The 13275-nt window shown below is 37.1% G+C and overlaps 1 protein-coding gene across 7 annotated transcripts in view; it reads left to right on the forward strand.

Annotated features, from left to right (window-relative positions):
• NFIB (nuclear factor I B) overlaps positions 1–13275 on the forward strand; it is a 164298-nt gene that overhangs the window by 85340 nt on the left and 65683 nt on the right. The window lies entirely within an intron of this gene.

A 13275-nucleotide genomic window follows, 5' to 3' on the forward strand; every position in this document is an offset into this window, starting at 1 on the left:
ACTGAACCTTTCTTAAAATTCCTCTTATGGAATTCCAAGTGCTAGAGATATATATTAACCTTTTGGTTTTGTGAATTTTTCTCTCACCTTCCTCACCCAACTTGATTTTGCTTTCTCTTGCTGTTTTACTATATTTAAGAGTCAAGTTCTTTTGTAATTTAGTACTATAGATCTCTGCAGTTAGATCTGCAGCTACACTAATATCTGTGACACTGTTGTAACCACTAAGAAAATTAGACTTTCTGTAATATTTATAATTGGAAAATTCTAATAATAAGTATGTAGCTGTACAGAAGCTAAACTTCGTCAACAAAAATCTGAAAACTCCTGAACTGTATGGTTTTATACGTTTTCTCCAGAATAAAATTTGTTTTCTTGATTGTGATTCAGACTCTCCTCACCTTTTGAGACAGAAGCAGAAAAACATATCTACTGCTTCTATTCCTGTAATATTTCTTTTCATGACCTATTTAACCTCCAAGTTTTAAACTAAACACTAAGACTGATAATAGTTGCCTAGAATGATTGTTAACCATGAGTTTTAAAATTGCACAGTTTTAGGGTAAGCCTTCTATTCAGATGATTCATCAAAGCCCAGGTTGCAAAGAGCAGCTTACTGTTTCAGGCAATCTTTAAAGAAAGCTACTCACTTTACTCATCGTCCCCTACCCTACACACCCTTGAAAAGAAGGTGTTTCTTTAAAGTAATGGCAAGAAGCAAAATAAAACAAAACACAACGATGCCTTCAGCAACAGCCCTTTCATAATAAGCAGCATTGGATTGTCACTTAATCAGATGAGCAAGAAACCTGTACAACTCTTAGATGTTTTACTTTGTTTAACTAAAAATGTTTTCACGGATGCTGCAAAAATTGCAGGGTTGAAGAATATTCCAAGACATATACTGGTGGCACAAGGAAGGCAGAGAGACAATGCAAAAAGAAGATAGGGAAAAGAATATGTTCATACAGCTAGTTGCAAGTTATCTTACAGTAAATCTGTAAATCTTTAACAATTTAACAATACAGTAAACCTTTAACAATACAGTATGCCTAAAGTTAATTATAGACCTAGATCTTGGGTAAATGGAGTTGCCAATGTCTTTAATGGGGTAAATGTGCCCTTTCTAGGGTCAAATATTGCTTGTGGAAAGCACAGGTGCAAAAATATTTTAGTTTTCTGTCACTTTTCCCTACTAATCGCTTGGAAAGTTGCAGTCCAGAAAATTTACCATGTTCTGCCCTAAGATTAGTGCATTGCTTTTTTCATGCCTTATAACTTAATAACTGCTATTTTTTGACATGTGAATTTTTCATGTGTGTTTAGTCTAGGCCTTTTTTTTTTTTTGTAATGCTGCAACATACTGATTACATTTTTTTCCATCTGCTGCTTATTAAAGTAGACTTATGCTAATACATTTGGGAAGGCAGCTATCCTTTTGGTGTTGACATATGCCTTTGCTGAGAGATCCTCATGTGGTTGCCTGTATTCTACATGAACTTAGAGTTAGGCTATGGTGTGTTTGAAATGGTGTAGGTGAGAACCATGCAAAGATACCTGCATCTGCTGTGACTGAGCCAAGTGGTATATGAAAAACACTCTAGATTTGCAGGCTTAACAGTCTTCTTAGAATGATGTTTTCTGGGCTGTCTCCTATATACAGTCACATACTGTCTAACAAACTGTGATAACCTCTAGACTAAACTTTAGTTTTATTCTTGTTGTCATGGCTGTCTGTCTTCACGTGCTGTTTCCATCTCCTCAACACTTACATCATGCTATTATCAATAGCTATGCGTATGGAAGTGATTTCATTGTTCATTTGATTAAAATAGAAGAAAGGATCCATACAATATTGCTAGTGTTTCCTGGGGGGACACTGAGCTTTAGACTTACAGCAGACAAACTGACTTGATCTGGAACGTGCTCTAATGTTGTTACACAGATTTAATTTTAGCGATTGTGTATGTAGGAAGACTAATGCCAGAATCGCTTTAGAAAAATTGGCTAAACAGTATGCTGGCCTATGCTTAGTTTCTGGAGATGGCTTTGCTGCTGGCAGACTGCTTCCCTTACCAGCCCTGATGTTGCATTGCTCTACTGCAGGCAGGTCACACACCACAGTTCTACTTCCACACGAGGAAGTAAATGTGGGCCATTGAACGATGAGCGTCATCTGAGAAGTGTTTATTGCTATGGGGCAGCTTCACACTTTCACAGAGATGGGAGCTGGGGGGGTGTGTGGAAGCAATCTAGGAGGACTGATGACCAGCAGACTTAACTGTGCTGTGTCCTGGGATCAGTGCCTCGGTTTTTTTCTTTCTTTTTAATTTTGGTTTTTTGTTTTTTGTTTGTTTGTTTGTTTTTCTTGGTTTGTTTTGTTTTAAGTGTGATGTGTGACTTACTAGTGGACCCTCTTAATGCTTGCTTGTCAGTCACAGCCACTGGGTGGAGAAACACAGCCCTTGGCCAAGGTGAATTTCATGTGAGAATTTTATTTTCTCATGTTCCTCCCATTATTGATACCATACTGCTGTTCTGAAAAGCTCCATTGTTGTTCATGCTTCACTTTTAAGTTGACATTAAAAGCATACAGTTGTTATTCAGAGGTACAACACCTCCTGGAAAACTACTTGAAAGGATAAAAGCATTCTGAGGCTCTGGATATTTACTTAATACAACTGTTCATAAATGTAAAATTTAATGTCAAACTAGCCAATTGGTCTCTTCTGCATATCAATACAAATTCTAGTAACTACATGGAAACCTGAACTGTTCAAAATTAGTCTTATGCGAATGAAGTCTAGACTTGGCATTGCACATTCTTCTGAATTCACTTTAAGTTGCTCCAGCAGCACAGACTGACTTCACACTGCTCAGCGGTGTTGGTAACAACCACACCAAAAGAAGGCTAAAAAGGGAGCTGTAATAATGTTCACCCTAGGACATGCTCTCATTTCAGAATCACACAAGGTGTGTTGTGTATTTGTGTGGAGCAGGGAGAGACAGGCAGAAGGTAGGAAGGTAAAGCAAAAGCTGAGTTTGCAGGTTTCTGGTAGGGTATTGTGACATGCTTGAAATTAGTCATAAAAAAGTCTGCCATAATTTCAGTGTATACAACTGGACTATTGTGCAGTACATTGTGTCTCATCTAACTCCTTCAGGTCACGTGTTTTTAACCCATTTGTTTAGGAAAACAGAGCTGCCAAGGAGCCTGAATACACATAAGGTATTAAACTGAGTCTTGAACCTGCTATATGGGTGCACAATAGGAAAAATGATTAGTACTGTTCACAGAAGAAGGGCAGTGCAAGTATGAAGTTGCTATTTTTTGCTCTAAAGTGTTTTTTAAATCTCAAATATTTCTGTAAGGAATGCTATTGTGAAAGTGCTCTTGTTCACATTTATTCCTGTTCTTTCAGTAGTGAACAAGAGAGTCAACATGTTTAACCCATCAGACTTCCCCCTTTTCAAAGCCCAGAACATTTGCTATAAGTAAGAGAAGCCTGAATCTATATGAATTTATAATTTCTGCACACACATATATATGCACAGATACATGAATAGAAAGGTTATTAAAATGGAAATTCCTGTTTGGATTGAATTTTATTTTATGTATTTAGCCAGCAGAAAGTTATTTTTTAAGTATTAAAGGGTCTTTAATAAGAATCTAAATCTGCAATCATAGGAGATGTTGAATATCTAAAGTTACTCGTTCTGGCTTCATGCTCTTGGAGCTGTTGGGTGGTACAACTCCTCTTCCTTTATACACAGACAGAAACTTGAATTTCTGATATATTTTCTGTAAACATGTACAAGGTTTTTAAACTCCAAAGACTTTTTTTTATAGCTGCAGAACAAACCAGTCTTGATAACTTTCTCAAGGTCCTGCTGTGATAGAGGAATGGTAAGAAAATAAGCCTTAGAAACAGTGGATGGTTAAATAGTATTCAAGGCACTGGCAAATTACCAGGTGCAGAAAGAATTTTGAGTCAGGGTTTTTGTTCTCTCTCATTCTCCGCCTTCACCCCCCCTTAATTAGCACTCAATTTTTACTCATGCAAAAAACCCCAACAACTAGTAAGCAATAAAAATGAAAGCCTTGGAATTTGAGCCATCTGGTTTTTTAGATAAAAAGTAGTATCCTTTTTTCAAGTATATAATACCCTTAGGTACTGCAAGAACATGTGCCAACTTTTGTAAATAAAATGAAATTGAAAGAGCAGAAGCAGCCTCTGCTGTATACTGAATGGACAAGCATATTTTAAAATCTTGCAAAACTGCAGCTGGTATTGTACCTACCAGGTACAATAGTGCCTGTCAGGGAACTTCACCTACGGATGATTATAGATGATTAGAAAGCTAGGGAAAGTAGAAATTAAGGAACTTAAAAGAAGTGATGGGTAATATTGGCTGAAAATTATAGAATTTCAAAACAGATGCTGCCAGGTGATATTAGCCACAAAACTACAGAGTTGTGTTGGGCAGGCACAAATGAATATGTTCAAATATGATTTAATATCTTTTTAATAGCTTTTGACCAGTGTGACTACAACAGCAGAACTATTGCTAGTGCGGAACCTATGGGAAAAATGTTCTTTAAAATTGCTTTCTTTTAAACTAGAAAGTCATGGTTTACATCGTTTAAACCAAGATAACTTTTTTTTTTTTTTTAATGTCACATGCCTTAAAAATAATTCCTTGCACGTATTTGTGGAACATCACTGTCCAAACTCAAAACTGAGTTGGTCATATATTTGTATGCTTTAGTCAGTTCTACATTTTAAATTCTCTTCGGGCACTTCATATGACTAGGTACTTCTAACTTTTATCTACTGTAAAAGGTCAAAGTAGAGAGAAAACTAATTCACAGGTCATAACTTTTTATCACTATTATTCCAGTACTTTCTCTTCATTTGTTACGAACTTGTGTATAAACCTGGGGCCTGTAAGCACACACGCAATTACAATCAAGTTTGAACCACTGGCACAAAAAGCTGGGGTCATTTTTCTCAGCCAGTTCTTGTATATTACCTATTTAGTGCCCATTAATAGATTTAATCTTTCTTTTGTCATGGTTAGCTTGTTTTAATTGTGTGTGTGTGTGAATATGGATAGGCAAAGTGGTGCATATTTCATCTATGAACTTTTAGATTACAGCAGATGTAATTAAACCCATTTATAAAGAACATGTGTATATACTTCCATTTGAGACGTTGTTTTCACAAAGATCTCTGATAAAAAAATGTGTTACTTGAGGATCCACAGAACTATGGAATTTCTTATGCCCTATGTCTCTTAGAAGTAAGTTAAAGAACATAAGATTGTAAATTTCTGAACTGCTGAGGAGTCTGTCTTTTATTACTGTATGATTTAGTGGAGAATGCAATGCACTTGGAAGAAAAAATGCAGATCTGTCCTGCAGTATTTGTTGAACTATGGGGTTTTTTTTTGTTCTTTTAAACTGTAATTTACCATAAAGTGTCTCATCCAAAACTTGCTGGAGCAACTTTTCACTGATTTTAGCAACGTTTGTCTGTGACTCATGTTCACAAAACTGATTTTTTCTTAGTCCTGTCATCATTATCGCTGGCCTAAGAATGTTGCCTTATGTAGTGGAAATGTGAATTTTATCTCCCTGAACTCTTTTTGCTTTCCTGCTCTACAGTTCAACAGAAAGTGAAATCCTGATTGCATGGGACTCAGTGGTAAAAGTCTACATTGGCTTCCCTGAAACCTGAATCCATGCAGCAGGTTCAGGTTGAATGTTAGGAAGAATTTCTTCACAGAGAGGGTGATTAGCAACTGGAATGAGCTGCCCAGGGAGCTGATGGAGTCACCATGCCTGGAGGTGTTTAAGAAAAGACGGGATTTGTCTCTTAGTGCCATGGTCTAGCTAACAAGGTGGAATTCAATCATAGGTTGGACTCAATAATCTCAGAGGTGTATTCCAACCTGATTGATTCTGTGATTCTGTAAAGATCTCAGCAATATTGCATATACGTCAGGGTCAACTCTGTCTTGCAGAACAGAATAATGTGGACGGTTTATTATTTAGCTGAAGGTATATGCAAAGAAATTCCTATTATTTGCTTGCAAATATGAACTTTTAAATTAATATAGTCTATCGTATAATTTCTTTCTACTCTAAGCATCACAATAAATCTTCTACTGTGTTCTACCTTTTACTTTTTATTTTCTGAAGAATCAGTAAAAAAAGCCCTTTATGAAACATACTTAATGTAAAAAGTCTTCTTAGTTTCCAAAACTGACTTCTGAATATTTTTGAGTATTCACAGTATCCTCCAGATGGAGAAAGTTAAGCATTCGTATCTCATCTTTTCCTACTGAATCCACCAACTCTTGGAAAGAAATGTCATTCTTTCACATTCATCCACATGTGGCTTGATACCTATGTAAATCTCTTCTTAATGTACATGTCAAAAAAGAGCTCAACTAATATTATAAGGTATGGGAAATATTTGTTTCAGGCCATGAAAAAATGTAACCCTTTTCTTGACTTAAAAAAAAAGTGTGTGTACGTGTGTGTGCATACATAGATATGTATATATTCCATGCACAACTTACAACACAGCTGGGGAAACTTGTTCAGTTTTCAATATGGGCAACATATGGTCTTCATAAATTGTATAAGAAAAATTTTGAATAAATAATTGTTGTGACTTATGTCACATAAACAAATAAAGGAATTTAAATTAAAAAGATAAATCTATGTATGGGATATAAAGCTGAAAATCTCACTATGTGTATTGCTATTTTCATTTTTGTAAGTGCTTCTAGGTCTTTGAATTTTTTTCAAGTATGTAAAAACTGAATTTACTCCCAGAGCTCCACTTCTAAACTAGGGCAGTTTAAAAACTAAACAAGGATTGAGTCAGTTAATTAATTTAAATGAGATTACAAATCAGAAACACATTACGTAATGTTGATTTAATTACCATTTTTTATTTACCTAATTAAAATACTCTGAAGGAAAATTAAGAGTCTTGACAATGGCTGGTTGGGTGGCTTGGCAGAGGCAGATCTGCTGATAAAAGGGGAGGTGAAGCAGGGAGCCTGCCATGACCCGTTGGGCTCCAATGGCCCAGCCCATCACGCGCCATCTCACTGTCAGCCCATGTGGCACCGGCACTGCCGACGAGCCCAGGCGTGGAGATGCTCCTCCAGGGGCAGAGACACGCGGTTTCAGCCAGCCATGCCAGCCATAGGCCAGCCTGTCTGGGGTGGGAGGGCATGGGGGCATGTGGTGAAATGGGTCAGCTGATGGCTTAATAGCTCTTGCTGTGTCCCCAGTCCAAAACAAACAATTTTAAACTGAAATGAAAACTGAGCCCAGCTTCTGCTGACTCTCCAGACCAACTCCCAGCAGAAGAACCTTCATGGCTTGTGTCCTGAGAGCTGTGTGAAGTGACATGCCTGCTTGGGCTAAAGCCTAGGTACCAACACCAACAGACACCTTAGCTTTCTGGGGCGAGCAGTCAGCTCTGTTCTTTGCTGCCTTTTTCAGGAAGGTGAAGTTTAGACAGCAGCACTCTTTTGACATAAAGAGCCTAAGTCATTGTTACTGCTCCTAGTGCGACACATGGATGGTGATGAAGCCTGGTGCAAAAGATCACCACGTCTAGCCTTCAGGGTAGCTCCTGCTGTTGCACTGGTCTCCTGAGAAGTTCCAACCGTTCCTCCTGGGTCACTTCTCTGTGCTGCTCATTTACTACCAGCTGTATGAATATGAAGCACAATAAAAATGTAGAGGATTAGCTTTTCATGTAGTTACCCAGTGCAATAGCAGAGCTGTCTTGTGAACACAGAGGAAGTTCTTGCAGAATAAAGGTAGCAGAACAACATTTTAAAAAGAAATCATGGATGTTGTGGATGTTCCCAGCCTGGATGTCGTGAACACATATTGCTAAAAAGTAGGGAAAAGATGCAAGGGCAAGCATGTCTTTCTCATAGTGAAACCCTACTTGTTTTTTTGAGGTGCTGCTTCTTCTTCATGTGAACTGGGCTTCATACCATATCTCTTCAGGGACATATAGTCATGAAATCCTTTAGGTTGAAAAAACCTTTAAAATCTTGAAGTCCAACTCTAAACCTAACATTGCTATGTCCACCTCTAAACTACGCCCCTAAGTGTCACATCTGTAGGTCTATGAAATACGTCCGTGGAAGGTGACTTCCTGACTTCCTAGGGCAGCTGATTCCCGTGGCTGGCCAACTTTGGGTGAAGAATTTTTCCCTAGTGTCAAATCTAAGTCTCCCTTGATGGAACTTGAGGTTGTTTCCTCTTGTTTTATCATTAAGTACCAGGGAGAAGAGACTGACCCCACCTGGTTACAACCTCCTGTCAACCTCCTGTAGAGAGCAATTACGTTCAGCCTCCTTTTCTCCAGGCTAAACAATGCCAGCCAGCTCCCTTAGAACTCCTCACAGGACTTGTACTCTATCAAACAAATTGATGGCAGTGAACATTTTATCAGAAATCTGAAAGCAGAGAGGCAAAATTTTCTGGAGGAGTGTAGTGATGTATGAAAATGTGAAAAATAAATTCCCCTTCATGTTAACATACTTATGAAAACAAGGGTGTCACTAGCATTTCTATGTTTATAGCAGCCTTTCACTGGATACTATCCACTTTTCAGTGGATAATGCATTAAACCATTTTTAGCTAGTTTATACTGTAAATTAGCTGTCCTATCACAAGACTTGCTGTGAATAATGCTATTAAAATGGTACAATAATTCTCTAGTGTCAGCTAGAGAAAGACTACACAAGGAAAGACACTGCTTTTGTGAAATGAAATTGTTACAAGTGTTCAGGAAGTTTGTCAAACCAATCAGCTGTTTTGTCAAGGTAAAATAGTGTAGGCAGTAAAAGGTAGTTATGTAGTAAAATTAGAGAAATAATAGGTAAAGGTATTGATTTAAAGTACAGGGATGAAATTATTTATCTGTTTGTTTTATGGATTTTTGCTGCTCATGTTATTTGCTTTGGAGAAGGGGAAGATGTCCTACTTTTCTTTGCTGTGGATGTTCTGAAAGTCTTTGAGAGATCAAGAACTAATTAGGCATGGGCTGAGATGGGAGACATACAAAGGTCTCTACCACATTATGTTAACCTGTGATCCTGTGATTTTCAGGGGTACATCCATTTGCTTCAAGTGATGTCAGATAGCAAAGTAATCCTGAAGGTGGTTGTGATTCTTGTTCATGATAGTGACTCTGTCAGCTGTCAAGTCAAGTGCTGTATATGAATGTGAAAGTTTGAACAATATCATACATGGTTTGATGATGGCCACATCTCTGTGGTCTCTTGTGCCTCATAACAAAATCAGAGACTATCAAAGAGCAAGGATGTATTGACCTGTTGGTGAATTATTAAGTTAGTGTCTGTCAGCTGAGATCAGCTGAGGCTGATCAAAGGCTGTCCTCGCAGACTGTGGCAAATGGAAATGTGTTCACTGAAACGACAGAGAAAGTTTATTTCTTGAGTGTGATGCTTGTGGATGATCTACTTAAGACGTGGCTCTAGAAAGTATTTTTAGACATTAACAGATTCTGCTGCTACTTGTTTTCAATGCCTTTGATATTATGCTCTAACAGAGAGCCTTAAAAACAAAATTTCTTGTACAGGATGGGACATAAGGAAGGTATAACAGCTTACTTTTTAAAGAGAGTATCTTATCAGCTGAAAAGTAAAAGCTTAGTTTACTGAAGTGAGAAATACTATAAATCCTTCAGGAAGCTGGTGAACAACAATGTGACTTGCTTGGCTTTGCTGGCATGGGTGTCCTTCCTGCTTGTCAAAGACAAGGTGGTTCAAATGGAGAGAACATCTCATCCTTTGCTATATGGTAAACAGTCAGCTTTTTTTTGTTTTCCTCTTCCTTATGAAACCAAGACTTTTCCTAGTGTACAGGAAAAACAGAAGCTTATTTTCTCACTTGAAGCAGGCCTCAGCAGTCAGTTTGACTTAACTCTGGCTGCACTGAGAGTTAAGTTACCTGCACTCACAAATGCTCATTATGATCAACCCTTGGAAATGAAAACATAGGAAGAAAATTCAGCATAAAATATATGTCAGCTTCTTGACTCATCCTTTCATACAATCTCCTAGAAGCAAGAGTAATTTGATCTAGAGTTTGAATGTCTTGGAGATAACCATGCTAAATCGTGATAAGTTATACATAAAATGCATCTGGGCTACCTGACCTGTTAAAAATATTTAATATAAACTATTCATCCATGCGGCAATCAAAGATAAGTTGTATCAGTCAGCACCAAGAAGAGCAGAGCAGATGTGCTACTGTAGCTATGAGTAGCACATGAAAGCCATTTTATGGAAATGGTATGTGAGAGTGACCTTTTGCTCCCTATCAAAAACAAGAACACTAAGGGAACTTACAGTTGGGAGCTACCTAAATGAGGATTATGAAAATGTCCGTTTCATTGTGTAAACATGATTGGATTTTATTTTCTTCTTGTTGTGTATCTTTTCATCCAGCTTCTATCTTATGAAGTTGCTTGGGGTTTGGTTTTCTTTTGGTAGTTTGGCTTTTTTTTTTTTTCCCTGTGACAACTGAATGCAAATCCAGCTAGACAGACAATGAGTTTGGTTTATGTCTTTCTCCATCACTCTGGAAGAAAGGGCTCATGTTGTTAATTTGTGATCTTGTACAGATGAAGACAAAGAAAGATTTAAAGTGTCTTAACATGTCTTTTTCTTCCTTAGCTTCTGTGGGTTCCCAAAAATGCCTCTTACTCCCTCTTTTAGAAGAGCATTGCTCCAATGTATCTGCTCATTCAATGTTCTGTTTATATGAAGTTATTAATATAATCCTATAATGACCATGATTCTTTTGTCCTTTGCAAAGCTATTTGCATCCAATCAGAACAGGAGAGTGCTTTATAATTACTGACATTAGAAAGAGAATTGGATTCATCACAGGCCATCTCAAGTCTGTGACTTTCATCTAGAGGATCAGATGCTTGTCTGTGTTTTAAGTGCAGAGTTCCATGATGGTCTCATACAGAATAAAATTATTTGATTTTTCAACTGCATTTGGTGAAGGCTTAGATAAGTTTCTTCTCCTATTCTTCAGTAATCCTTTGCTTTCTCAAAATCTCATTGAGATCTCTGAAAACAGACTGAGAATCAATATGTAAAAGCCATGATTATTGAGTAGTTAACAAAACCCAAAGCTAAGTCTGACTGGAAAATTATAATAAATAGCTAACTGCTTATCCCTATAATTAGAAAATTCTTAGCTAAATTTCTTGTTATAATAACAATTATTTAAACTACCATTAATCTTTAAATCCTGAATCCAGAAACTAGAAGTAAAGGCAAATTGCTGTGCAAGATCTAAAAATTACTTCACTTTGTGCCTCTTTTTAGTGAATTTTAACAGGAGAAAACTTCAAAGGTTATTTTCTGGTAGGCCTCGTTAATTCAGTTTCAAATGTCTGTGATCCTGAAGCTATGTTGTTCAAGCTTAATTGGGTTTATCTACTACCAAATCGACACTTCAATTAGCCACACATCTGCAGTAGTTTTACACTCAGTCCATTGCTGTGTAAAACTAATCCTCTCTAATAATCTGAATTTAAATAGTAGTATGTATGGTCTGCAGAATCAAAGAATGTCTACTAGAAGAACATCTAGTTCACATAGGGAAAAGGATGATTCTCCACAAATTGGTCTGCATGTGGAGAAACATTAGATTTTTAGCATTTTTTGTAGATGATTAAGTTTTCAGAATAACTTCATTTAATTCTTTTAAGAGAAGTATCATATCATGCAAAGAACCAGACATACTGAATGGCTGCGTATTGTGCTGCACAATGGGACTCCTAAGAGCACCCAGGTGTCAAACCATGGTAAGGACAGAATCCAACTCATAGTCTTGCCCTTTGTGTTTCCTGCCCAAGGCTGAAGAAGATAGATAAAATTCCACAGGAAATTACCTATTCAATGTGCATTTTATTGTGTACAAGAGTGATTTAATTCGGTATTGGAAAAGTTGGTTGTTTCTTTGAACACCATTGGAACTGAGTTTCACACTTGCTTTGGGATTCCAGTAGTCAGGTAGCTACCTAGATGTATATATTTTGGGATGACTGCCAAGCTTAGTGGATCCTTAGATCTACTTAGTTTCAGATCAGCTTAGTCGAAACTGAGCTGTGGAAAGGATTTCCATCCCAATTAATATCTTCTGTAGAATCAACCTTGTGTTAACTTAGTGATTGAAGCCATGTTTATGAAGTAGCATAGCAGATGGCAACAGATTTCAATGACCTTCTTGTAGCAGGTAGAGGGAATCTCTCATTCTAAGATGAGCACTACATCAACTATAGGAAGAAGTAATAGTAATTGAAGGAAAATATTTGTTGATATAAACTTTTCTTCTTTTCTATATTTTTTTATTCTTTCATTTGGGCACTGTAAGCAGCACTGCATTCAACAATTCTGCATCCCTCTGGAGTTCATTTGGTGGTAGCAGTCTCTATGGTGCTATGATGCAATCTTTTGGTGGTCTTATGCTATCAATAACACCACTACCTTTAATAAAATCTGTATTTTTTATTCAGACTCTAAACCAGCTCCATTTTAGATGCCTGTGTGTGGAAAAAATGATGGTGCTTCATTTATTTTTTTCATTTCTGCTTTTTTTTTACTGTATCTTTGCTAATTTCTTGCAGTGGAGCAGAGTTTTGTTATCTTATTGATGTGGGAATACAGTGAAAAGTAGATGTTTTTAAAAGAAACTGTTTATATGAATAAGGATATAATTTATTATTTAGTGTATTAACATGAAATTACATTCTCCTCTTGATTCAGTAGGTGCATGTACAGTGAAAAGAACACAATTGAAAGTCTATGGTGTTTGAGTTTTGTTAGCTTTTATGTTACATAATCTTAATTTCACAACAGCAGTTCTCACAGCAAGCTAGGAACACAAAGACCATATTGTATTTAAACAAACTGTCATATCCTTGTTGCAGTCATGAGTCTGTGAAAGCAACGTAGGTTTTTGTGCTTTAAGGAGAGGCTGAAGCAACAGGCAACTCATCAGTGCAAGCACCACAAGTTGCCTGACCCAGTGTGTCTTTCTGGTCATTGCCTGAGAAGAAGTTACCTCTGCTTTGCTTATTATGCAATATTATATTAGGGAGATGGAGGACAAGGGAATGGAAAGGTACTCTTTTAAAGGTCTTTACAACATGAGTATTTAACTGAATGACGCTCTTGTCCTTA

This window comes from Sturnus vulgaris, chromosome Z, assembly GCF_052056855.1.
Source record: "Sturnus vulgaris isolate bStuVul1 chromosome Z, bStuVul1.hap1, whole genome shotgun sequence".
In the NCBI taxonomy this organism is placed as follows: Eukaryota; Metazoa; Chordata; class Aves; order Passeriformes; family Sturnidae; genus Sturnus; species Sturnus vulgaris.